This window comes from Chiloscyllium plagiosum, unplaced genomic scaffold (genome assembly GCF_037043375.1).
Source record: "Chiloscyllium plagiosum isolate Xiang-an unplaced genomic scaffold, Cpla_swu_hap1 HiC_scaffold_36, whole genome shotgun sequence".
Classification (NCBI taxonomy): domain Eukaryota; kingdom Metazoa; phylum Chordata; class Chondrichthyes; order Orectolobiformes; family Hemiscylliidae; genus Chiloscyllium; species Chiloscyllium plagiosum.
In genome coordinates, this window is record NW_028270174.1 from 37,760,685 (window position 1) to 37,787,586 (window position 26,902).

Here is a 26,902-nt window from a genome sequence, read left to right on the forward strand (position 1 = left end):
GTCAATTTTAAAATGAAATTGTCCTTTTGACACCACATGGAACTAAATTTATAGCACTAAATCTGTGTGTTTGTTGAAACAAGGGCAATCTTACCAGTTGTGATTCACTGAATGTGGAAGCAGTGCTTGGAATTCAGTAAGATCGATGACTCAAGTGAATGTATCAAGGTTGAACATAATTGGAAGTCCCAATAGGTTAATATAGACTCTTCCCATGCCTAAAATGCTCCAAGCAGTGAAGATAAATAGGAATTTCTAAATCCAGACTCTCACATAATGCAGAATAAGATACAGTCAGGTCATCCCCTGGTATTTTAACTCTGAGTATAAAATGTAAACTTCATTATTGACAAACTAATTGTCAATATATTAATCCAAAAACACTGGACACCTGAAATTGTCACTTTGATGATGCTGATCTTGTAACAGCCACAATGGCGTTTTAGAGTCTAAGTGTAAAATTCTTCCAAGGGCTGTGTTTTGAAAGGGCCACAAAAAAAAAGACATATGCATTCATAATTAGCATAAATAAAAATAACCCTGAGTCATTCATATCCTTCAGTGTGAGATACTAATGAGAACAAATATTCTAATATTATTGCAATGGTAACAAATTCTAAAATAATCTTATCAAGGCTGCAGCTAATGTATCTTTCTAGATTGTGAATACAAATCAAGTGTTCTTAAAATAATGAAACTCAAAATAATAAATACTTCTGTTTATTGCAGATGTGTTTAAACTTAAAGCACATCTGCTCTGTACTGTGGCTCATTGCACTCTGGACTTTGCTCTATTTAATCTCTGGGGCAGATTGTCAGAGCATAGCATGACAACAGAAAAGTATTGTCTATGCATAAGGTTGAACATCTGCAATTGTTTGTAAATCTTCAGTCACTACCTTTGCCTTGACTGGGAAAGGTTTGCCATTTTTCAAACCCGCAGTTTGAAGACACCATTTGTTTAAGAGCAAAGCAGTTCGGCAGCTTCCATAAAATGTTCTGCTGCTGGAGCACAAAGATGATATCCCTGTAAGTAAGAAAATGGACAGAAAATCCTCTTCATGTCCAATGGTGCTTTGCTTTGACCTCCTGACTTGGGTTTAAATTCAACTTGCACTGATGTGCTGAAACCTTTCTCTCTCAGGGTAAAACGTGGAGGGAGAAAAGTTATCCTATGTTGTTAATTTAACTCAAATTGATGTGGCAAGTTAGAGAGAGCAGCAAGGTACAATGGTGAAGGACTCACAGCATGAGGTAATTTAGCCCATTGCCTCTCTGCTGGCTCTTTTAAAATTCCATGCATTTTGTCCCACTTCCCTGCACTTTCCCTGTAGTATTTACTTTGTGTTTGCCATCTGGCTGCATTATAACCTGTCTGTAAATACACTCAAACCAAAGTGGAAAGTTCAGCAAGTATACAGTTGGCTTTGTAGACTGCACTGAATTCACTAAAGTAACATCTGGCTGAATCCTAAATTTATCCACTCTCCTACAATTATACCTAGGGGGGGGCTTCTTTCATTTTATGCTTCCTCCAGATCTTAACATGGACGGCCTGTTTACTGTACATACGCGATTTACCTCAGGCTATCCCAGAGGAAGAAACCATGGAGAAGGAGTGAGGATCATCCAAGCTCACAGGCCCCTTGAAGTAGCGCAGGGGGACATAGCAGCTTTGTGAGATTTCCAGAATCTTCCTGTGCTTTTTAAAAAAAAAACCAATACCAACATTCCGATCACAGGAATGATAATCGTGACTCATTTTTAAGGTCAAAGCTTGCAGATTTGTTGGTCTCACAACAGCTGTTTAAAGTGGTGAGGAAAAACTAACCTCAGTATATTGAAAAAGACTTTGTGTTCTAATGTTTTATTTACTATAATTGTGGATAGAATTAACAGGTGATAGATTAAGCCTCTTGGCTTTTTTTATAATCTTACATTTTTTTTATGCCCAAATTGCTTTGAGTTTTTAAGAGGGTTTTTTTTTGCTGTGAGGCCTAGTTAGTTTTCTCATTGTATCTTACCAAACCTGCCTCTCAGACTACTTATCCCATCCCTACAGTGCCCATCACATTCAAATGCAGTGCCACCTTACCATCCCCTGTTCCCAGAACAACTGGCCACTTGGCAGATATGCAACATCCTTTGTGCCTGTGTTATCTTTATGGGGCTGCTGTGCACTTAGAAAAGCACTGGCATTCTAAAACTGTTAAGTCAAGGATGTTTTCACATCTGAGAAGGAGAAGATGGCACCACAATTGCGCAAGAGGGATTGGGAGTTCCTGGTCAACAGAGTGGGGCAAAGGAAAGGAGTCCTTTTCTTAGAGGGCCAGCTGTGGAGGCCACACCGTGAGTCCCTGGGAGCCTGGGCTGTGGTTACCATGCCGGTCAGTGTCATCTCTAAAGTCTGGATGAATGGCTAGCAGTGTTGTAAGAAAGTTGATCACTTAGAGTCATAGAGATGTACAGCGCGGAAACAAATCCTTCGGTCTAACCCGTCCATGACGACCAGTTATCCCAACCCAATCTAGTCCCACCTGCCAGCACCCGGCCCATATCCCTCCAAACCCTTCCTATTCATATACCCATCCAGATGCCTCTTAACTGTTGCAATTGTACCAGCCTCCATCACATCCTCTGGCAGATCATTTCTTATCTCTGCATGAAAAATTTGTCCTTGGGTCCCTTTTATATCTTTCCCCTCTCACCCTAAACCCATGCCCTCTAGTTCTGGACTCCCCCAACCCAGGGAAAAGATTTTGTCTATTTATCCTATCCATGCCCCTCATAATTTTGTAAACCTCTACAAGGTCACCCCTCAGTCTCTGACGCTCCAGGGAAAACAGCCCCAGCCTATTCAGCCTCTCCCTATAGCTCAAATCCTCCAACCCTGACAACATCCTTGTAAATCTTTTCTGAACCCTTTCAAGTTTTACAACATCTTTCCGATAGGAAGGAGACCAGAATTGCACGCAATAGTCCAACAGTGGCCTAACCAATGTCCTTTACTCAATACTCTGACCGTTAAACGAAAGCATACTAAATGCCTTCTTCACTATCCTATCTACCTGCGACTCCACTTTCAAGGTCTCTTTGTTCAGCATCACTCCCTAGGACTTTACCATTACGTGTACAAGTCCTGCTAAGATTTGCTTTCCCAAAATGCAGCAATTTGCATTTATCTGAATTAAACTCCATCTGCCACTTCTCAGCCCATTGGCCCATCTGGTCCAGATCCTGTTATAATCTGAGGTAACCTTCTTCACTGTCCGCTACACCTCTAATTTTGGTGTCATCTGCAAATTTACTAACTGTACCTCTTATTACTCTGCTGCACAAGGGAGAGTGTCACACTTTTCTCTCTGCTACCTCATACTCACTCTATCTCTGCTACTGCATCCACCTCCCAACATGGCTCATGCTCTGCAGCTCTTAGCAACATCTTCCCTCATCTGAACTCCCCTAACCAATTTTTAACTAACTCTGAATGACCTCTGCACTGTCTATTCACTCCTCAGGATAGCTCACAACCTTTCCCCCAACTAACAGCTGTACCACCCACTTTCATCTCACTCAATTCCTCCCTTCCATTAATACAGGAGAGGAAAGCCCAGAACAGGGTAGTGAGAGCCCGTACAGGTGAAGGCATGCCTGGCATTAGGCTCCTCACCCCGTACAATGTTAAAATCCCGAGTCTCAGAGGAAAAGACTAGGAAAGTTCCTGAGGGGATGCGGAAACATTGATGTTCTCCTAACCAAGTAAGCACCACACTTCACTCTGTTTCTCAATATCATACTTGGTAAGTGTGTTGATTATTGTTTTTGAGACCACATCTGCCTTTACCTACATTCTTTCCTGCACATATGCTGCTTTACAGATGAATCACAGAATGGATACAATGCAGAAGGAGTACATTTGGCCCCTCATATTCGCACTGGCTGTCTGAACACTTTTATTTAAGCCAAGCTCCTGCCTTTTCCCCATGATCCTGCAAGTTGTTTCTATTTAATAACCATTCGAATGCCTCAATTGAGCCTGTCTTCACCATGCTTTTGGACAGTGCACTTTAAATCCAAACCACTCACTGTGTGAAAAAGACTTACCTAATCTTAAATTTCCCCTCAGCCATTACCTCTCCAAGGAGAAAATTCCCCACTTCTCCTATCTGTCCTCAAAACAAAAGTTCTCATCTCTGGAATCATTTCTGTAAACTCATTGTGTACTCTCTCCAATGCATTCATATCCTTTCCAAAACATGGTGTTAGAACTGTATACAATAAACTAGGTCCAACTCGTAAACTGATGCATGTTCAGAAGCTGTCTGCTGTGATACTCTATGGTTGTGAATAAGAAGTCTAGTATTCAGTCTACTTTTTTGTAACAATGCTCTCTACTTGTCCTGTTGCTTTAATAACTAATGCACCGTGGTCTCTCTGCTAGTGCACACCCTTTACAATGCTACCCTTTATTTTATAAAGGTTAAACATCACACAACACCAGGTTATAATCCAACAGGTTTAATTGGAAGCACACTAGCTTTCGGAGCAACATTCCTTCATCAGGTGACAGGCCACTGTTGGAATATTGCGTGCAATTCTCGTCTCCTTCCTATTGGAAAGATGTTGTGAAACTTGAAAGGGTTCAGAAAAGATTTACAAGCATGTTGCCAGGGTTGGAGGATTTGAGCTATAGGGAGAGGCTGAACAGACTGGAGCTGTTTTCCCTGGAGTGTCAGAAGCTGAGGGGTGACCTTATAGAGGTTTACAAAATTATGAGGGGCATGGATAGGATAAATAGACAAAGTCTTTTCCCTGGGGTTGGGGAGTCCAGAACTAGAGGGCATAGGTTTAGGGTGAGAGGGGAAAGATATAAAAGTGACTTACGGGGCAACGTTTTCACACAGAGGGCGGTACGTGTATGGAATGAGCTGCCAGAGGAAGTGGTGGAGGCTGGTACAATTGCAACATTTAAGAGGCATTTGGATGGATATATGAATAGGACGGGTTTGGAGGGATATGGGTGGGGTGCTGGCAGATGGGACTAGATTGGGTTGAGATATCTGGTCGGCATGGACGGGTTGGACTGAAAGGTCTGTTTCCGTGCTGTACATCTCTATGACTCTGTGAATGATGATGATGGCTAGCACGAGGGGACATAGCTTTAAATTGAGGGGTGATAGATATAGGACAGATGTCAGAGGTAGTTTCTTTACTCAGAGTGGTAGGGGCATGGAACACATTGCCTGCAACAGTAGTAGACTTGCCAACTTTAAAGGGAATTTAATTGGTCATTGGAAAAACATATGGATGAAAATGGAATAGTGTAGGTTAGATGGGCATCAGATTGGTTCCACAGGTCAGTGCAACATTGAGGGCTGAAGGGCCTGTACTATGCTGTAATGTTCTATGTTCTGTAAGGCATAATGTATGTTAGGGGACTGCTCAGGGCAGCTTTGGAATAGGCATGTTTGGAGCTAACAAAGTCATGAATGAGGTTTTCAGCAGCAGTTCACAAAGCTTTAATTATGCTGCAATGTGATACATATACATTCAATACACAAGTGTAATATCTGTAAGACAGAACCATGTGAAGAGAGAAGTTTTAGACTTTACACTAGAGAGCTGTATATGGCAATGGAAGATGCGAATAATGCTGATAACACTGATAATGCTAATAATGATGGAAATGATCACAAAAGCAATGCAAGTAGGCAGAAGAAAACAACTAGAATAAAGTAGACCTCAAGTAGAGAGAAACTTGGGGAGACTTGATATGGTATATCGAGATTCACGTAAAATATAATAATGCAACTGATCACATGATTCTGACACTGGCAAGAGAGAAGACTCAAATCGAAATGAGCATGTTAGAAAGAGAGGTCTTAGTCACAGTGTGAGAGATCTACAGCTGAGAATCTACTGTGGATCAACATAAATGAGGAAATGTTATTGTATGTAAGGAGCTAAAGAGCTTTCACAGAGACAAGGGGTAGACATCCTCAGGGTCAGTGCAGACACCCTCATCCCAGAGACACTTGAGGCTGGTATCTCAATCTGCAGTTAGCAGTATTAATTTAAAATACAAGATAAAACTGTGGTGTTTGTTACAGAGTTGGAATTAGGCAGCATTTGTGATGGAGTGATTCTTTCAGCAGCTTTGTCTAAATTTACTCTTTTATGAATATGTGAACTAAGCACAGGACGAGGCCATTTGGTCCTTCCAACTTGTTCTGCCATTCTGTAACGTCGTGCTTGATTTCTTTGTGTTCTGAATTCCACAATGTCATCTATTCCTGGTCGTCTTTGATCCCTTGCCTAACAACGATCAATCTACTTTTGTGTTCAAAATATTCAATGACCTTGCTTCCACCAACTTCTGAGGCAGAGAATTCCAAAATCACACAACTCTCTAAGGGAAAAAAAGCCTTATCTCTGTCCTAAAGGGGTGATCTTAGTTTTAAAACAGAGGCTCTTGGTTCTGAACTCAAGCACAAGACGAAACATCCTTTCCATAGCCACGCTTTCAAGACCGGTCAGGATTTTATAAACTTCAATCAGATCAGCCCTTGGTCTTCTTCACTCCTAGTGAAAACATGACCAGCCTGCCCAATTGTTTCACATAAAACAATCTGCTCACTCCTGTTATCAAACCCAATAAAAGCTTCCTCTGAACCACCTTCAACATGTTTACATCCTTCCTCACATAAGAATACCAAAACTGCACAGTGTAGTCAAGATGTGTTCTTACCAATTGTCTTATGTAACTGAAGCACAATAGCCTTACTTTTATGTTCAGTTCCTCTCATAATAAAGGGCAGCAGTCGATTAGCTTTCTTAATCTATACTGCACCGACATGTTCAGTTTTCATGTCTTATGCATGAGAACACCTATATCCCTATGCAACTCATTGTTTTGTAGCCGTTCACCTTTTATTTATTAATTCTACTTTTATTCATTCTTTCTGTCAAAGTGAACCACTTCACATTTGCCCACATTATAGGCAATCTGCTAGATTCTTGCCCATTTACTTAACCTGTCTATATCAGTCTATCTTGTGTCATCTACACATTTACTCACCTCATTTTATACTTTTGCCTTAAGTTTGCTTTCCTTAACACCTTTAGTTAGCCATGGATGATGAGTTTGAATTTTTCTTTATTATAAGAATCTTCATGCTCTAAGTATCCTGAATTATCCCTTTAAATATTTGTCATTGCTTCAATACTGGCACATCTGCTCGTGTAATATCCCAGTCCACCTCAGCTAACTTAGTTTTCACACACACTGTTACACAATTTTATGTTTAAAATATTAGTTTACGATCTAATGTCCTTTCTCTGAAACTGGAACAAAATTTAATCAAATTATTATCACTATTACCTGAAGGTAGTTTTGCGAAGAGATTATTCATTAATCAAGTTACATTACACAATACCAAGTCTAGTATAGCCAGCCTCTGATTAGTTCTAAAACATACTGCACTAAGAAAGCTATCTCAAAAGAATTTTATGAATGCTTCATCAAAGCTACTATTGCCAATCTGATTTTTTCAATTTATATGTAGATTTAAATCACCTATGATTAATGCTATCCCTGTATTAAAAGTGCTCACCCATTTCTTCTTGTTATACTGTTCCCTACATTGTGCAAGTGTTCGGCAATCTGTAGATATCTGCAATAACTGATCTTCTCTCCTTTGATTCCCTCAATTTTAATTAAGCAAAACGAACGTCATTTACAAATATACCTTGCAAGAACCGTAACAAACACTATATTGGGCAAAAATGCAGAACGCTAGCCACCAGAATACATAAACATCAACTAGCCACAAAAAGACATGACCCACTCTCACTAGTATCCTTACATACAGATGAAGAAGGACACCACTTCGACTAGGACAACACATCCATCCTAGGACAAGCCAAACAGACATATACACAAGAATTTCTAAAGCATGGCATTCCAACTGGAACTCTATCAACAAACATATCGACTTAGACCACAATTTACCGGCCTCTGAGAAAAAGAACAGGAAATGATGTCACCAAAGGAAATGACATCAGCACATGAAATGATGTCACTAAACCAAGGAAACCTAAACACATAAATAGCAAGTGGGTTGCTAACACCAGTGCTTCAATAGAGGCTCACTGATGACGTTACCTAGAATGATGACGAAACATCAGAAAATGAACTTTCCAGCTCAGTAAGCAAACTTACATCCAAATCTTAGGCCTTCACAATTCTGTAGCACCTGTCTAAAATAATTATCTGATCCTTTCATCGCTCCTTGCAACTATGAGTGGAAATAGTTAGCATAGCTAACAAACTTCAAGATACCTGTCCCAAAATAACCTAAGCTTTGTGGCATATATTACATAACCAAAATATAGGGAAATATTCAGATCATATTATTGGTATTTGGCCTAAGAAACAATGACATATGTCAACAAGTTTACAATTAAAAGCCAATGATGGTAGTAAGTTAATGGTAGTTAGCCAGTACTAAAGACTAAAAAGGTGATAGTATCAATGACTGTTTTCTTTCTCAGTTATTCCGTGTCAACAACTTGAATTCTGAACTGAGGTTATGACTACAACCAAGAGTACCATTCGTTCCAAAGCAAGCTAACCTTAACATAGAAGAAACATTTGAGAATACCTTGTCTCTCTCTTTAAAAAGCCACATCTGATTCATTTTAAAGGATGGCAATTTAAAGGGGCTGTACGAGGGCCCTCTTGTAGCACAGTTGCAGTGTTCCTAATCCTGGAGCAACAAGCCTAGATTCAAGTCCCACCTACTCCAGAGGTGTTGAATAACAATCCTAAACAGGTTGTTTTGAAAAATATTTTCTATGAAAAAATCTCTGAACAGGTTGATTAGGAAAAGTAGGTTAAAAGGGCTCATGTGGTACAGTGATAGTGTCCCAACCTCTGAAATACGAACCCCAGGTTCAAGCCAACTTCTCCAGAGTGTGTGGTAACATCTCTGAACTGTTTGACTAGAAATGATCTCAAAGGTGATGAAGCACAGTTCTCATCTATCAAAGTGCTCTTTGAACAAAATACAGAAATAACTCTTAAATGACCAATTCCTATATTAATAAAGCTTCACCTTTATGAACTGGTTACAGCATCTTGCATCTCAGAAATGGCACACCAATAAACTAAAGGGAAATGCGACAGCATAACTTGATCTTTTTTGGCATGACTGCTCTCAATGCACATAAATTGGCAAATTTTAAATCAAGAAACAAAAAATGAGAAGCTAACAACAAATAAAAAATCAGATAAGGACTGCTTAGCGGTCCAGATTTTTATTCTGATGATTTTAAAGAACACAAAGAGTATAATCGAGATGGAAAGCAAACATCTTAGCAGGTTTTATACTCCGAATGTAAAAACAATGACTGCAGATGCTAGAAACCTGATTCTGGATTAGTGGTGCTGGAAGAGCACAGCAGTTCAGGCAGCATCCAAGGAGCTTAGAAATCGACGTTTCGGGCAAAAGCCCTTCATCAGGAATAAAAAGGCATTTTGTTGGAACCCCTATTGTTAATGAAGACATCAATCTTTATTTCCTAGTTCAACAAATAACAGACAAAGAAAGACAGTCAGTCAAATTCATTACTGCTTTGGAAGATGTATATAATCCTTGATACCTTTCTAATGATTACCACAAAGATCCAGATTTTAAAAGACTGACTTAAAATTCAGCACAATTTCAGTATGTGCAGGATTGATTTCCTGTCTTACCAACAACAGAGAGGAGAAACAATCAATCAATCAATTCACAGACAGATATCAAAGCAAAAACACAGACTGTGATTTCACTGAAGATTACTTAGCTGAAAGACTTATGTAACTGGTCATTGCCTCGACATCCATTAAACCCTTCACACTTCTTGACAAGCCCAAAACATTTACCATTGATACACTGCTAGAAGAAGGACACAAATTCAAAGCAATTACAGCTTGTCAGCAACATCTTCAAATATTTGACTTGACAACAACTATTGCAATCATCAAAAAGGTTCAGAAAAAACAGCTTGTTTGTGATGTTACTTGTCTCTCACACCAAGACTGTGCCCAGTATTTGTGGCACATATGTTCGATGAGAGGATGTTAGGTTCAAATATGGAATAAGTCCAATTTTCCAGGGAAACCCGAAAATCAACACCATACTCCACAGCAATATGTAAAGAAGAGTTAACTAAGGAACAATATCAATGATGTTCCTATATTCCAAAAATGGTGTGGTAGAACATTAGTGGAGTCAAAAAGTATTGGTAATCTTTCCATTTCCAGACCCCAGTCAGTCAGTCCATGTGGTTAATTTAACAAGATTGACAGCAGTGCAAGTGCAAATGTCATCTCTTTGAGTATCTCACTTACCTTAACAAATGTACTCAGGAAACTGGCACAATGTGTTGTAGTCCTTATGTGATAAGCTAACACTTGCATTAGCATTATCCATCATCAATGTCAATACTGGGCACCTAAAACCTTTTATAGTACACGGTTGCTACATCAGGAACTTCTATTTTTGATCTACCACCATGTATAAATCTACATATTATAATGATTCATGAGATAATAAACCCATTGGTTGCAGCACTAGAGATTCCAGGCTACAACTTCGAGTCACTCTATGAACCTCAACAATTGCGAAAACCTCTCCTTCAAACAAGATCCCGTGGTGTGTGAGGCAAGATCACTTGACATTTTTTATTGACAAATGCAATAAGTTCTGGTGGTTGACTAATTCATCAAATTCCCTTTCGTATGAGAAATTAAAGACACCAATGATGCCATAGTTGTTGACGCATTGACCATAATGCTCAGCATGCTTGACGTTCCTCAACAAATTGTACATGATAATGGTCTGCATTACACAAGCGTACCCTTCTAAGACATATGCAGCAAATGCGAAGTGCAACCTTTTCTTCATTGTAATCAGAGAAAATACTGCTTGAACAATAAAATCTATGATGCTCAAGTGTAAAGCAATTTGTCAAGAATGTTGGATAGCTAAGTTAAATCTATGTGCTAGTCCTCAAGATAATTGCTAATCTTCCCCAGAAGCTCTCATGTTTTGAAGCCAAGCATGCACAGTTCTCTCACATCCTGTCATCACTTAACCACATGTACTTTATTCAAAGTTGGAAAGAAAAGACAAAATGGTACAGGAGCATGATTGTTGAACATGTAGTTATCTCAAATTTAGCTAGGATAAGGCACAAGTATTTGAAATTTTAACAGGAACACATGAGTTTGTAGCAAGATACTGTATCAGGTGTTTAGCCTACTCTATATGATACTGTAATAAGCAATGGTCAGTTTTGGTAAAGAAATAGATGACATATCTGAACTCCATACCATCAGCCAGCAATTTTACGGAATGATGCCTTGAATACTGAAGTTAAAAATCACACAACACCAGGTTATAGTCCAACAGGCTTAATTGGAAGCTTTTGGAGTGATGCTCCTTCACCAGGTAATAGTGGAGGGCTCGATCGTAACACAGAATTTATAGCAAAAATTTACAGTGTGATGTAACTGAAATTATACATTGAAAAATTGATTGTCTGTTAAGCCTTTCATCTGGTAGAATACACTTCAGTGGTCCAGGACATTTAGCCTCAAACCTTCGGGTGACCATTCTCCAAGGTGGACTTCGGGACAGGCAGCAGAGAAAAGTGGCCGAGCAGAGGCTGATAGCTAAGTTCGGTACCCATAGGGAGGGCCTCAACCAGGACCTTGGGTTCATGTCACATTACAGGTGATCACCATTGCACTACACACACACACAGATATTCCTACGCACACACACTCTCACATACACATGGACACAGGTACACACAGACACGCACACAGACACCCACACACCCCCTTATAGACACACACTCACACTCACACATGCACCCCCTCACAGACTTAAGACACTCTGGACTCACTACACACACACACACACACACACTTTCTCACACTCACAACCCCCCACCCCAGACAGACACGCACAGACAGACAAAGACCCACATGCACACATATATTTTGTGAGGTGAATTTGTACTTGCAGAGTTACATTGTACTTTGCTCAAAAACTGCATGCATTCATGTGGAACTCTGAGCTCAAAAACTGCATGAATTTATGTAAAACTCTGTTATCTCACTTTTTAGATTAGAATCAATCTAAACATCAGGTCATAGACAGAGAACACAGGGGGCCAACACCTTCAACATATTGTCTAGCTATCACCATTGTTAATAGCTAACCTGAGAATGCAACTTTAAAATAAAAGGTTTTGTGATTTACACATGAAAGAAGTGAAACTATCACTGTATTCTAACAGATATAAGGCTTAACAGACAATCAACTTTTCAATGTATAATTTCAGTTACATCACACTAAATTTTTAATATAAATTCTGTGTTACGATTGAGCCCTCCACTATCACCTGATGAAGGAGTGTCGCTCCGAAAGCTAGTGTGCTTCCAATTAAACCTGTTAAACTATAACCTGGTATTGTGTGATTTTTAACTTTGTACACCCCAGTCCAACACTGGCATCTTCAAATCTGGAATACTGAAGATATCATAGTTGATAAAGTGTGGCACTGGAGAACACTCAGCAGGTCAGGTAGCATTTGAGGAGCAAGAGAGTCAACGTTTCAGGCTTAACCTTTCTTCAGCAGTTATGCCCGAAACGTCAACGCTCCTGCTCCTCAGATGCTGTGTGACTTGCTGTGTTTTTTCCAGGGCCATGCTTTATCAACTCCAACATTCCAGCATCTGCAGTCCTTGCTTTCACCTACCTACTGAAGATATCATGCCAGATAATGATCATCCAACTGAGAGCAGCATGGTGGCTCAGTGGTTAGCACTGCTACCTCTCACTGCCAGGGACCCAGATTCGATTCCACCCTCAGGCAACTGTCTGTGTGGAGTTTGTACGGTCTTCCAAGTGTCCACATGTGCTTCAGTTTCCTCCCACAGGCCAAAGGTTAGGAGGATGGCCATGCTAGACTGCACATATTGTGCAGGAGTTTGCAGACTCGGTGGTGGATTAGCCATGGGAAATGCAAGGTTACAGGGATATGGTGGCAGGGGGTGGGGGTGGGGTCTGGTTGGGATGCTCTTCGGAGGGTCAGTACAGACTTGATAAGTGGAAGGGTCTGCTTCCACAGTTTAGGGATTCTAACAGTGATAATAGACAGCGCATCAGAGAGTAACACTATATAATCAAGTTATGATAACTGTTAAAAATCTGGTCATATTGTACATCCAGCATAATATTATCTAAACAGGGTAGCTCTAATGGGGGTCTTTAACTTTCCAAATATCGACTGAAAATACTTTAGTTTGAGTACTTTAGATATGTCGGTTTTTGTCCAATGTGTGCATTGTTACTGTCAATATTGTCATTGGGTGGACACCTAAAACCTTTTATAGTACCCAGTTGCTACATCAGGAACTTCTATTTTTGGTCAACCAGCATGCAGAAGTCTTCATATTATAATGATTTATGAGGTAATAAACCCATTGGTTTCCTCACACAGTATGTAGATGGGCCAACAAGAGGCGAGGCCACATTGTATTTGATACTGGGTAATGAACTGGGCTGGGGATTAGATTTGGAGGTAGGTGAGCACTTTGGTGATAGTGACCACAAATTGGTTATGTTTATTTTAATGATGGAAAGGGACAAGTATATACCACGGGGCAAGAGTTATAGCTGGGGGAAAGGGAATGATGTGATTAGGCAAGGTTAAGAATGCATAGGATGGGGAAGGAAACTGCAGGAGATGGACACAATTGAAATGTGGAGCTTTTTCAACGAACAGCTACTGCATGTCGTTGATAAGTATATACCTGTCAGGCAGGAAGGAAGCGGTCGAGCCAGGGAGCCGTGGTTTACTAAAGAAGTTGAATCTTTTGTCAAGAGGAACAAAAAGGCTTATGTAAGGATGAGATGTGAAGGCTTAGTTAGGGAACTTGAGAGTTATAAGTTAGCTAGGAAAGACCTAAAGAGAGAGCTAAGAAGAGCGAGGAGGGGGCATGATCAAGGAAAACCCTAAAGCTTTTTATAGGTATATCAGGGATAAAAGAATGACTAGAGTAAGATTAGGGCTAATTAAGGATAGTAGTGGGAAGTTGTGCGTGGAGTCTGAGGAGATAGGAGAAGCGCCAACTGAATTTTGTTATCAGAATTCACACTGGAAAAAGACATTGTTGTCGAGGAGAATACTGAGATACGGGCTGCTGGAGTAGATGGAATTGAGGTACACATGTGTTAGCAATTCTGGAAAGTGTGAAAATGGATAAGTCCCCTGGGCCGGATGGGATTTATCCAAGGATTCTCTGGGAAGCCGGGGGAGAGATTGCAGAGCCTTTGGCTTTGATCTTTATACCACCATTGTCTACAGGAATAGTGCCAGAAGACTGGAGGATCGCAAATGTTGTCTCCTTGTTCAAGAAGGGGAGTAGAAACAAGCCTGGCAATCATAGACCAGTGAGCCTTATTTCGGTTGTGGGTAAAGTGTTGGAAAAGATTTTAAGAGATAGGGTTTATAATCATCTAGAAAGGAATAAGTTGATTAGTAACTTAATCAACACAGTTTTGTGAAGGGTAAGTTGTGCCTCACAAATCTTATTGAGTTATTTGAGATGGTGACCAAACAGGTAGATGAGGGTAAAGCGGTTAATGTGGTGCATATGAATTTCAGTAAGGTGTTTGATAATATTCCCCATGATAGGATATTGCAGAAAATATGGAGGCATGGGATTGAGGGTGATTTAGAGGTTTGGATCAGAAACTGGCTCGCTGAAAGAGGACAGAGGGTTATGGTTGATGGGAAACGTTCATCCTGGAGTTCACTTACTGGTGGAATACTGCAAGGATCTGTTTTGGGGCCACTGCTGTTTGTCATTTTTATAAATTACCTGGATGAGGATGTAAAAGGATGGGTTAGTAAATTTGCAGGTGACACTAAGGTCGGTAGAGTTGTGGACAGTGCCTAAGGATGTTGCAGGTTACACAGGGACAAAGATAAGCTGCAGAACTGGGCTGAGAGGTGGCAAATGGAGTTTAATGTGGAAAAGTGTGAGGTGATTCACTTTGGAAGGAGCAACAAGAATAAAGACTACTGGCCTAATGGTAAGATTCTTGGTAGTGTAGATGAACAGAGAGGTCTTGATGTCCATGTACATAGATCCCTGAAAGTTGCCACCCAGGTTGATAGTGTTGTTAAAAAGGCATACGGTGTGTTAGCTTTTATTGGTAGAGGGATTGAGTTCTGGAACCATGAGGTAATGTTGCAGCTGCACAAAACTCTGGTGCAGCCGCACTTGGAGTATTGTGTACAGTTCTGGTCATCGCATTATAGGAAGGATGTGGAAGCTTTGGAAAGGGTTCAGAGGAGATCTACTAGGATGTTGCCTGGTATGGAGAGAAGGTCTTATGAGGAAAGGCTGAGGGACTTGAGGCTGTTTTCGTTAGAGAGAAGCTTGAGAGGTGACTTAATAAGATAATCAGAGGGTTAGATAGGGTGGACAGTTTTTTTTTTCCTCGGATAGTGATAACTAGCACAAGGGGACATAGCTTTAAATTGAGGGTTGATAGATATAGGACAGATATCAGAAATAGTTTCTTTACTCTGAGAGTAGTAAGGGTGTGGAATGCCAAGCCTGCAACAGTACTAAACTCATCAACTTTAAAGGCATTTAAATGGTCATTGGATAAACATATGGATGAAAATGGATAGTGTAGGTTAGATGGGCTTCAGATTAATTCCACAGGTCGATGCAACATTGAGGGCTGAAGGGCCTGTACTGCACTGTAATGTTCTATGTTGTATGTTCTAAGCATGTGGGGATAATGTATTTATATGCATTCTTGTTTTTGGAACACGGTTCCCATTCTTTGAAGGGAAAAGATAGAATCTTGTATTATTACATAGAATCCAGGTCAGACATGTGTGTTTATTTTAGGTAGGTGTATGACACTGTGATATTTGATGCTCTGGTAAAGGTCGTCAGTCACTCTCTCAGCACAATGCAGTCAGTGTAGTGTTATGTGTATGTAATATACAGTAATATCAATTAGCACAGAAACATTTGCAGAAAGCTGTGACAAAAGGGGATTTGGAGTCGACTTGTGCATGAAACACAGAAAACTGCAGCAAGTAATCAGGAAGGCAAATGTAATATTGGCCCTTATTCCAAAGAGGTTAGAGTACAAAAATAGGGAACTGTACAAGGTGCTGGCAAGATCATATCTGGAGTACTGTGAGCAGTTTTGGTCTGCTTATTGAATGAAGGATATCATTTCGTTGGAGGTAGTTCAGAGAATGTTTACTAGGATAATCCCTGGTATGGAGCGAATGTCTTATGATCAAAACTTAAACAGTTCGGGATTCTATTTATTGGAATTTCAAAGAATGAGATGTTATCTCATTGAAGTATACAGGATTCGTAAGGGGCTTGACAGGATAAATACTAAGAGGATGTTTCTTGTGGAATTAAGGGGTGTCAGTTTAAGACTGAGATGAAGAGGAATTTCTTCTTTCAGAGGGTTGTGAATCTTTAGAATTCTCTGACACAGAGACCTTTGTATATATTTAAGGCTGAGATAGATAGATTCTTGATCAGTAGGAAGCAAGGGTTATGAGAAAAGGGTAGGAACGTGGACATGAGGATTGTCCATGAGAATGGTGGAGCAAGCTTGAGGGCCAAATGGCCTACTCCTGTCCCTATTTGGCATAGTCTTATGGTTTTACCCAGACTTTGTCTAAGTCTGTGATATTATCACAATGTAAACAGTGTTGTTAATAAACTTCAAGACATCTAGCTCAACAAGATCTCAAATTTGATGTTTTATGTTAAGTGAGCAATCATATAAGGCAGCTCTCAGACCATATGATACTGGTAGTAGTGTTTGACTCAAGAAACCATATTATTTGTTGCCATCAATATTCCTTTGTTCATACTTTGTCTCAAGCCTAATTATCAGTTTAGAGGATAGACATCTGGTGAGCTGAAACAGAAGAGCCACTTGTCTTAATTTACAAGATGGTTTATTTCATGATGGTTTATTTTCTTCACTCAGTGAGTCGTAAGTTCATGGAATGCCCTGCCAGCAGCAGTGGTGGACTCTCCCTCTTTATGGGCATTTAAGCGGGCATTGGATAGGTATATGGAGGATAGTGGGTTAGTATAGGTTAGGTGGGCTTGGATCGGCGCAACATCGAGGGCCAAAGGGCCTGTACTGCGCTGTATTCTTCTATGTTCTATGTTCTATGATAACAATAAATACTTTTGGATTACTAATCAACTACATTGATAATTACTAAAGGTTCTTGAGAGCTGTACAGAATATGTCTGCTTTCTAAGAAGGCTTCTTGCAGTGCAAAGACAGTTTACACCATCAGACTTTGGTTCAAACTAATGCAACTTCAATATTAATTCTTTCAGAACTATGAACTCATGCAACAATATTTGATAAGGCAGAACACTGTCAGAAACCCAACAAATAAACTCAGCAACCCTGAATTCTTGTGGTTCTTGTAAGTTAAACTGAGTCTCCACTTCATTCAAAATATTGCAAAGAATGGAGGTGGAGGGATGGCGCAGAGGCATTGTAATCATCATTAGAGTCATAACTTACTCAGATCTAACTATAACACACATGGAATGCTTTCTGACCTTTATTTGATTTCAAGGAAGTAACACACCTCTCCCACTCCCTTCTCAAAAACAAAACAAGGGTATTTAGAAGATGGAGAAACAATTATTTCAGTGCTGATTTATACTGCACATTTCATGAGATCCCCAAAGGAACATTTGAACTACATCAAATCATCTTTTGCTGTGTTTTGCAAATTAACTAGAAAAGCTAACATTAACTTACTTTCCTTACATTGCAATACCTTTCAAACACTTAAAACTAGATTGCCATGGGACTCCATCTACCTACTTTAGCATGGATTTTTTTAAAAAAAGATGATAATAGATAACAGACAGTAGAGATGAACTGCTTAACAGAGAAGCCATTTGAGGGCATTGATCAACTCTGCTCTACAATTACACAAAGGAGATTGCAGTATTAGCACTCAGACAGTGTCACCCACTGGACTATGTAATATAGTACACCTTCAAGCTATGGGTGATGTGATTTCTTGCATTTAGATATGAAGGATAATTTAATGTCAAACATATTTGTTGCTAACCTAAATAAAATAAGCAATAGCCAAACAGTTGCTTCACCTTAACTGGCACACAAAATAATTTGAAGCAGTCCACTAGGTTGTGTTGTCTGCACATTAAAATTATCCCTTCATTTGGCAAGCATTTAAAAACTCCTTTCTGTAGTTTATGCATTAATCAAGCCTCACTCAGCAACACCTCACTCAATATGAATAGGTGCTGAAAGCACATTGTGGATATTAAAGTGGTGTAATAGAGAAGCAGCAGCTTGAATGAAATACTGTGTACCATTTAATTGGCACTTTCATCAACTACTATATTTCACAATTCAATTTATAGAAGCAAATTAGATTTGGAGCAAAGGTTTAATTCACTTCTTTTGAACTGAACAAAAAGAATTCTAACCAAAAGTCAAACCCGCTGTACTCACCATTCTCTAATCACTTACCTGCAGACTTGAATAAATGTGATGTGAGTCACTGCAAATGCTGTCAAGCCTCACATGGTTCGAGCAGAGTCTACTGCTGCTGTACCATTCTGGAGACCACAATCCATTTATCCCCAATTCCTTTAAGCCCTCTGACTTGCCTCCTGCACTTTCACATCATCCTCCTACATTTCTTTCTGAAGAAGAGCTGTACTTGACTCAAAATATCAACTCTTTGTCATTTGATAGTACGGGTAAAAGATCCTTTATCTGAACATCCAAAAACCGAAAAGCTCTGAAATCTGAAGGTTTTTTGTGAAGTTTTTTTCTCATTAACAAGGTTGTTTGGCAAGCAAAAGTGAGGACTGCAGATGCTGGAGATCAGAGTCTAGATTAGAGTGGTGCTGGAAAAGCACAGCAGGTCAGGCAGCATCCGAGGAGCAGGAAAATCAACATTTTGGGCAAAAGCAGGAAGGAGGCAGGGAGCCTCCGGGGTGGAGAGATAAATGGGAGAGAGGTGGGGCTGGGCTGAAGGTAGCCAAGAGTACAATAGGTGGATGGAGGTGGGGATGAAGGTGATAGTTCGGAGAGGAGGGTGGAGCGGATATGTGGGACGGAGGATTGGCAGTTGGGACAGGTCATGAGGATGGTGCTGAGCTGGAACTTGACACCCATTCACATCACTCAGATGCAACGTGAGGGGGTGTGGTCAAGCACCGACAAGTCTGGGGTTTCTCTGTGAACGCCCCCAGGTCGACACCCACTTGATGTGTGTCACTCAGATGGGACGTGGGGGGTGGTGCGGGTGGCATGGCCAAGGATATTCTTAGTTTGAAGTCTGCTCTTCCAGTAAGATTTTAAAAAATTTCACCATTGAACTGTCACTTATTCTGAAAAACAAAAAATTCTGAATTCTGAAAAACAGCTAGTTCTGAGCATTTTGGGTAAAGAATCTTCTACCTGTACAGAATTACAGTATTGCTGAAAATAGATACATTTTTACAAAGGTTTGACTTTGCATACAGGCTGCCATTTTGCAAGATATATCAAAGTAAAGGAAAAGAACATTGAAAGGAGAGTTCTGATTGCTGGCAAGTAGATTTTGATTGGTAGAGTCATTGTCATGGAAAGTGCACAAGTTAATGATGGCTGACAGTTAACTGCCAAGCTTTATTTGAATCTTAATCAAAGCAGATTTCCTTTAATTGATGAAGGCAACACCTTGAGAAATGAATTAGGGAGTGAATGTCACCTGTTTTATTAAGTTTAAGCAGGCTCCGTATGTGGACATGTTCTTTCGGTCTGCAAAGGCCCTTTGAATTAATATATGCAATGTGCCACATGCAGAATGTTTGGTTTTACAGCAGTGATCTATTAAGAGTGATTAATATTTGTGTTCCTATTGCAGTGTGAAATAGCCAGCTTCACCTGTTGCTCATACCTTTTAGATATCTTACTCTTACCGCATAATCTGAGGTAGATTGGGCTCTTTTCAGCACCAATAGTAATGGGTTACCCCTGTTCATGATTTTTCACAATGTACAGCTAGAAATGATCCAATTAGGGAAGCAATTATCCTGTAGGATGGCTTTGAGGCATCCTGTTTCAGCATCAAAGCTTGCACAGTGAAAAAGTGCCTTGGGTCCTATTTATGTGCTTGTCAATTACTTTGGCATTTCTTGTAAATTATCTTAATAAGCTGAGAAGCTTGACAATATATGTCATTTTAAGCATTACTCAATACGCGCTGAGCTTTTTTCCATCAAATTCAGTTGCATTTCAGATTTCAGACAACTGAACCTTATTTATTTTTATAATTAATTTCTTTAATCACCAAAATTGGATTAATCTACTCAGTTGACTTTTTTCCTTCCTCCCCTTCCTTGCTTTTAAAACCCCCTCCTGCCCCCACATTCCTTACACTTCCTTTTGCTCCAAGTTTCCCAAGTTCTCTCAAGTCAGCTCCAAGTTCAGCTTATTTATGAGAATTATCTCTTGGTTCTTTGACTTAATTTTCACTAGGTTACTGACCTTTTGAATTCATGCCCGAAAATATTGTAAATAAATTACTCTCCTTTCACAAGCACTGGTTTGGTTCTCCTCTGCAAAACTGCATTCCTGATCTGATTTGATACTAAATACTAATGCCTTTGTAATCAAAAGACCAATACTGACCTTCAAGTTTTCAAAGATGATGCAATTTCGCAAGTCTGTGTCCATCTTTCTTGCAATTCCACGTTTGAATCTCTTAGATGATCATTTTCATCCTGGTCATGGCATTGAAATCTCAAAATATATATTTCTTGTCCAATGATTGCACTCTGTAGCCTCTTTGCAGTCTTTTGGGCATTCTACATTGTGCACAATATGTTTTATATCCTGCGTAGGAAGTTAAACAGTTGGAGGTTCCTTACTAAATGGGAAATGAATCAGAGAACAAATGAAACATATAAGCAAGGAAACATTTAGGCAATCACAACATAATTTATAATAGATGAGATTCTCTACAGTGTGGAAACAGGCTTTTTGGCCCAACAAGTTGACACTGACCTTTCGAAGAGTAACCCACCCAGTCCCCTCTGACTAATGCACCTAACACTGTGGGCAATTTAGCATGGCCAATTCACCTGACCTGCACATCTTTGTGACTGTGGGAGGAAACCAGAGTACCCCCCACACAGACAATGTGCAAACACCACACAGACAGCTGCCCAAGGCTAGAATTGAACCTGGGACCCTGATGGCGTGAGGCAGCAGTGCTAACCACTGAGCCACATTGCCACCCGCTAAAGGCTGAGGTTTTACAATGAGAGGGATAGTGAACCTGTCACCATTTGTCATTGCCACTTGGGAAAAGTGGTCACAACATTGGATACTTTAACAGGAAATCAAGAGGTTGATGTCAGAGATTTTCCATTCTTTGTTGAGGTTCTCTCAAAATGAATTATCTAGGAATCATCGAATTGATGTGAACTGCCAATCACTTATTATTGTGATTGTAAACACCTTCAAATTGTTACCCTTTGTTAAATGAGCTGTGATTGGGCTTATGATGTCATACGAAGCCATTTTGAACAATCTCCCTGTTTCTGAAAAGATTTGCAGTTGTGGAATATCAAACTTCTCTGATTAAAAAAACTATACATTTTAAAATAAACTTATGATATTTTACCTTTGATCTAATCCCATGTATTAGTCCTGCAGGATGTCTGCTACTATGATAAGGCATACTTGTCTGGCTTGTGGCATCCTCACACATCCACTGTAGCTTGTCTGCAGTCTTTCTGCGATATCTATCATCCAAATATGTCTGGCACATCTTTCTGATGCCCTCCACTTTTTAGTTAGAAGATATTGCTGTAGCTTTCATCTCTGACCAAAATGGCTCAAACATTGTATTTATTTTTCTTGATGCCATTTTTTCCCAGTGATTTTTGCTCTTAAAATTTTAAGCACCTCTTCATTATCTTATGGTTTGCATATGGAACTTTTCATAAATATCCTATCTTCCATATTCCAAAGGAATCCACAGATTGTTACTTATTGTCTAAGTTTCCAGGTTTCCAAGTATCCATATCCAATGGATAGGACGCATTTTATAAAAGCTTCTCCTTGTAATGAGCCTGAGTTCGCTTGTTGTCAACAAATCCTACATCCCCACAAAATTATCTGGCTATTTGCATTCTCCGTCCAACTCCTGCATCAAATCTGTCATAAGTTTTGTTATAAGTTATCCTTAATAGATGAACATATCCATTCATTCCACCAGTTTCACTTCAGTTTATTCTAATGCATTCTTTCTAACTAATATTACTTTTGTCTTATTTAAGTTAACATTCAATGTATATATATTGTAAACATTTTACTTTCTACCCACAATATTTTGTCGGAATTTTAGATTCTGAGAGTTATGCATACCACATATTTGCTAATGATGTGGCAATAGGATGTGTCTCAACCAAGATTGGACAATGAGTTTTGTCAATGAGACCAATCATCAATTACTCTGTTTAAGCTCCCAAGCCCCAGTGAAAGCATTGCTTGACTGAGAGGTCTGGCTGTTTGATCGCTTGTCATTGGCACATGCTTTTATTTGTACAGGATTAAAACATGTACAGTTTCCGCTGTTGAGACTTTAAATAGTCTGGATGCTTGACATATTTATTGCCTTGTATGGGGCCAGGGTAAGGGAGCAGTGTGGCAGGGAGATTAAGGGGAAGGTAGACAGGTAAGTATCAGGTCAGGTTGGGGTTCAGATTGGTGTCTTTAGCGTGAAGTTGGATTGGGGTGTTGTGTCAGGGATACTGGTCTGCATAATGGGGTGTTGAGGATGTCATAGAAGAATGAGGTGGGTTGGTGAGGTGCTGGAGAAGGTGAAGGGGTAGTTGTGAGTAAATTGTGAGCTATAGGAACCGGTTTTATAGTTATAGAGGAGTGAGAGCAGGTTTTAAACAATTCAATATTTCCTGAATAATTAACCAGGTAAGTGAGTCAGAGTCCTTGGAAGTTTTCTCATCTCAGTGAGACTTTTTTTTGAAGTGTTCCAGACACCAGGCAATTGCCCATCAGAAGTTTAAACTTTCTGAACAATTCCTTCACGAAAGGGTGCTCAAGGACTATGTATGTACAACAAATGACAATGGTTATAGAGTCAGCTAGCTTTTCATTAAACTCAGATTTCTCCATCAGCCATGGTAGATTTGAACCACATCCCCAGCACATTAGCCCAGCATCATGGATTAACATTCAGTGACATTACTACTACACCACTGCATCACCCTAACCTTGCCATTTCTTATTTGATAGTGACTGTGCCTGCTGTTGAATTTGAGTTGGACAAGCAATGTAGTAGGTACTTGTCCTTTAATATATTAACAGCTCCAGTTGTTCGATCAGTGTCCAATCTGCTGCATGAAAGCCCTGCCATTATCCCAATCTTTCAGTCCATGTCCAAAACCTGTCAGTAGTGGATAAGTTCACTTATCTCTGCATATTATTAATATGACACAAAGTTCCAAAGTAAGTGTATTCTGCAGCAAAATTTGAACATCGGTCTACAAGCCAAGAGGGCTAAGACTACCTTCTAAAATTGTTATAATTTATTCACAATTATAAGCAGCTGATCATAGTTTCAAAGAAGGGCAAATGTCTCTTTTAGAAATGTGGGCACTAAAGTACATGGAACACAATTGAATTCTGGGTAATCCAAGATGGAGGATTGGAGAAAATTGTGGTTGTAAGAGCTGCTTCTCATGTGAGGTTTTTTCAGTATTGGAGCTGATTCCCTTGATTTTTTTTTGGAGCAGTAATTACTATTTTACAAGGTGTTGCATTGTTTTGGAACTTTGGAAAAGAAAGATCAAAAACAGGTACTTCAAAACAAGGGGAGAGTAGGTACCATGTGGGAGGTGAAAAAAAGAGCAGTGAACCTGCAGAGCTGTCTGACAAGGCAGTGAACTTTCACAGCTGACTGCCTGTGCAGTTTAGTTTCAAGTATATCTGGACATTGAAGTTTGGTTGAAGAAAAATAACCAGACAGTGAAATTCACAGCTGACCTTGGAGAAGCTCAGTATCAGGAGCTCCTCAGCAGGGGAACAGCTAAGCAATTTATTAAGTCTAATCATACTCTGTTTATTTGTAAATCTATAATATTGAGTAGGGTGAATTTTATACACACACACACACACATAAACAGGACATTCTGCAATAATGCGTGTTTCAATAATGCAAATTCATTGTATTGCAACTAAAGAATTGAGGACACTGTTTCTAAAGCATAAACTTTTAAAATGTGTGTTGGCTCTAATGCTGTTGTCTGGGTCTGTAGACTGTTAAGGTGCAAAGATGGCCTTTTAGTACAGTAATGTGCTCGGATGTATGGGATTAGGGAGAATTTCTATGTTACTGATGATTATATCTGCAGGAAGTGTATTTGGTTGCAAATCCTATTGGATCGCATGGATCAGTTAGAGGCAATGTAGAATTTACAGGAGATGAGCGTGTGTCGGATGGCAATTTCAGGAAGGGAGTAAAGCCACAGATACTGTCAGGTAGATGGATATTTTTGGAAAGATAGGAGAGGGAGGCAGGTAGTGCAGAAGTCTCCTGTGGCTATCCCCATCTCAAACAAATATGCTGTTTTAGAAAATGTAGGGTGTGCTGGACTCTCAGTAGCACTGACAGCCAAATTTCTAAGACTGGCAGTACTGTAATGAAGGGTCCACAAGGTTCTAAGCAATCAATTGTGATAAGGGATTCTCTAGGCAGAAGGACAGAAAGACATTTCTGTAGCTGACAACGAGATATCAGAATGGTGTGTTGTCTCCCAAGTTCTAGGATCAGGGATATCTCGGAGAGGGTGCTGAATATTCTCAAAGGGGAGTGGAACCAGCAGGAGGTCATTGTATACATTGGAACAAACGACATAGGAAGAAAAACGGATACGGTTCTGAGGAGGGAATATAGAAATTAGGCAGGAATTTAAAAAGTAGGTCCTCTAGGATAGTAATATCTGGATTATTCCCAGTGCCACATGCTAGTGAGAGTAGGAACAGGAGGATAGAGTAGATGAATGCGAATGTGTGGCTGAGGAGCTGATGCAAGGGAGAAGACTACACGTTTTTGGATTATTAGAATCTTTTCTGGTGTAGAAGTGACCTGTGTAAGAAGGACGGAGTGCACCTGAATTAGAAGGAGACTAATATACTGGCAGGGAGATCCATCCTGGAGGATATAAACTAGTAAGGATGGAGGAGGCAGGAATCCAGAGATATAGTAAGAAAAGGAATTGGTCTAAAACTGGTACAGTTGGAGAAAGCTGCAAATGAAGTAGTCAAGGTAGGCAGGAGCAAAGCAGAGAACAAGGTAGGACTGATTAATTAAACTGCATTTATTTCAAAGCAAGAGGCCTGACAGCTAAGGCAGATGAATTCAGGGTACAGTTGGGAACTTGGGACTAGGATATCATAGCAGTTAGAGAAGTGGCTCAGAGATGGATAGGACTGGCAGCTTTATCTTCCAGGGTACAAATGTGATAAGGTGGATAGAGAGGGGGGCAAGAAAGAAGGGGGAGTGGTGTTTTTGATTAGGGATAGCATTATACCGGTACAGAGGATATTCCGAGGAGCAAATCCAGTGAAGTCATTTGGGCGGAAATGAGAAATAAGAAAAGAATGAGATCATCTTATTGGGATTGTACTAAAGATCCCCCAATAGAAGCAAATTTGTAAGGCGATCTCAGTTATCTTTACAAATATGGTTTAACTTTCCAAACATAGACTGGGATTGCCATAGTGTTAAGGGATCAGAAGGAGAGGAATTTATTAAATGTGTGCAAGAAAATTTTCTTATTCAGTATGTGGATGTACCGACTAGAGAAGGTGCAAAATTTGACCCACTCTTGGGAAATAAGGCAGAGCAGGTGACTGAGATGTCAGTAGGGGAGCACCTTAGGACAAGAGATCATAATTCTATTAATTTTAAATAGCGATGGAAAACAAAAGAGCTGATCTAAAAGTCAGAGTACTAGAGTCATAGAGATGTACAGCACGGAAACAGACCCTTCAGTCCAACCCGTCCATGCTGACCAGATATCCCAACCAATCTAGTCCCACCTGCCGGCACCCGGCCCATATCCCTCCAAACACTTCCTATTCATATACCCATCCAAATGTCTCTTAAATGTTGCAATTGTACCAGCCTCCACCACTTCCTCTGGCAGCTCATTCCATACACGTACCACCCTCTGTGTGAAAACGTTGCCCCTTAGGTCTCTTTTGTATCTTTCCCCTCTCACCCTAAACCTATGCCATCTAGTTCTGGACTCCACGACCCCAGGGAAAAGACTTTGTCTATTTACCCTATCCATGCCCCTCATGATTTTATAAACCTCTATAAGGTCACCTCTCAGCCTCTGACGCTCCAGGGAAACAGCCCCAGCCTATGCAACCTCTCCCTATAGCTCAAATCTTCCAACCCTGGCAACATCCTTGTAAATTTTTCCTGAACCCTTTCAAGTTTCACAACATCTTTCCAATAGGAAGGAGACCAGAATTGCACACACTATTCCAACAGTGACCTAACCAGTACAGCCGCAACATGACCTTCCAATTTCTGTACTCAATACTCTGACCAGTAAAGGAAAGCATACCAAATGCCTTCTTCATGATCCTATCTACATGCGACTCCACTTTCAAGGAGCTATGAACCTGCACTCCAAGGTCTCTTAGGACCTTACCATTAAGTGTATAAGTCCTGCTAAGATTTGCTT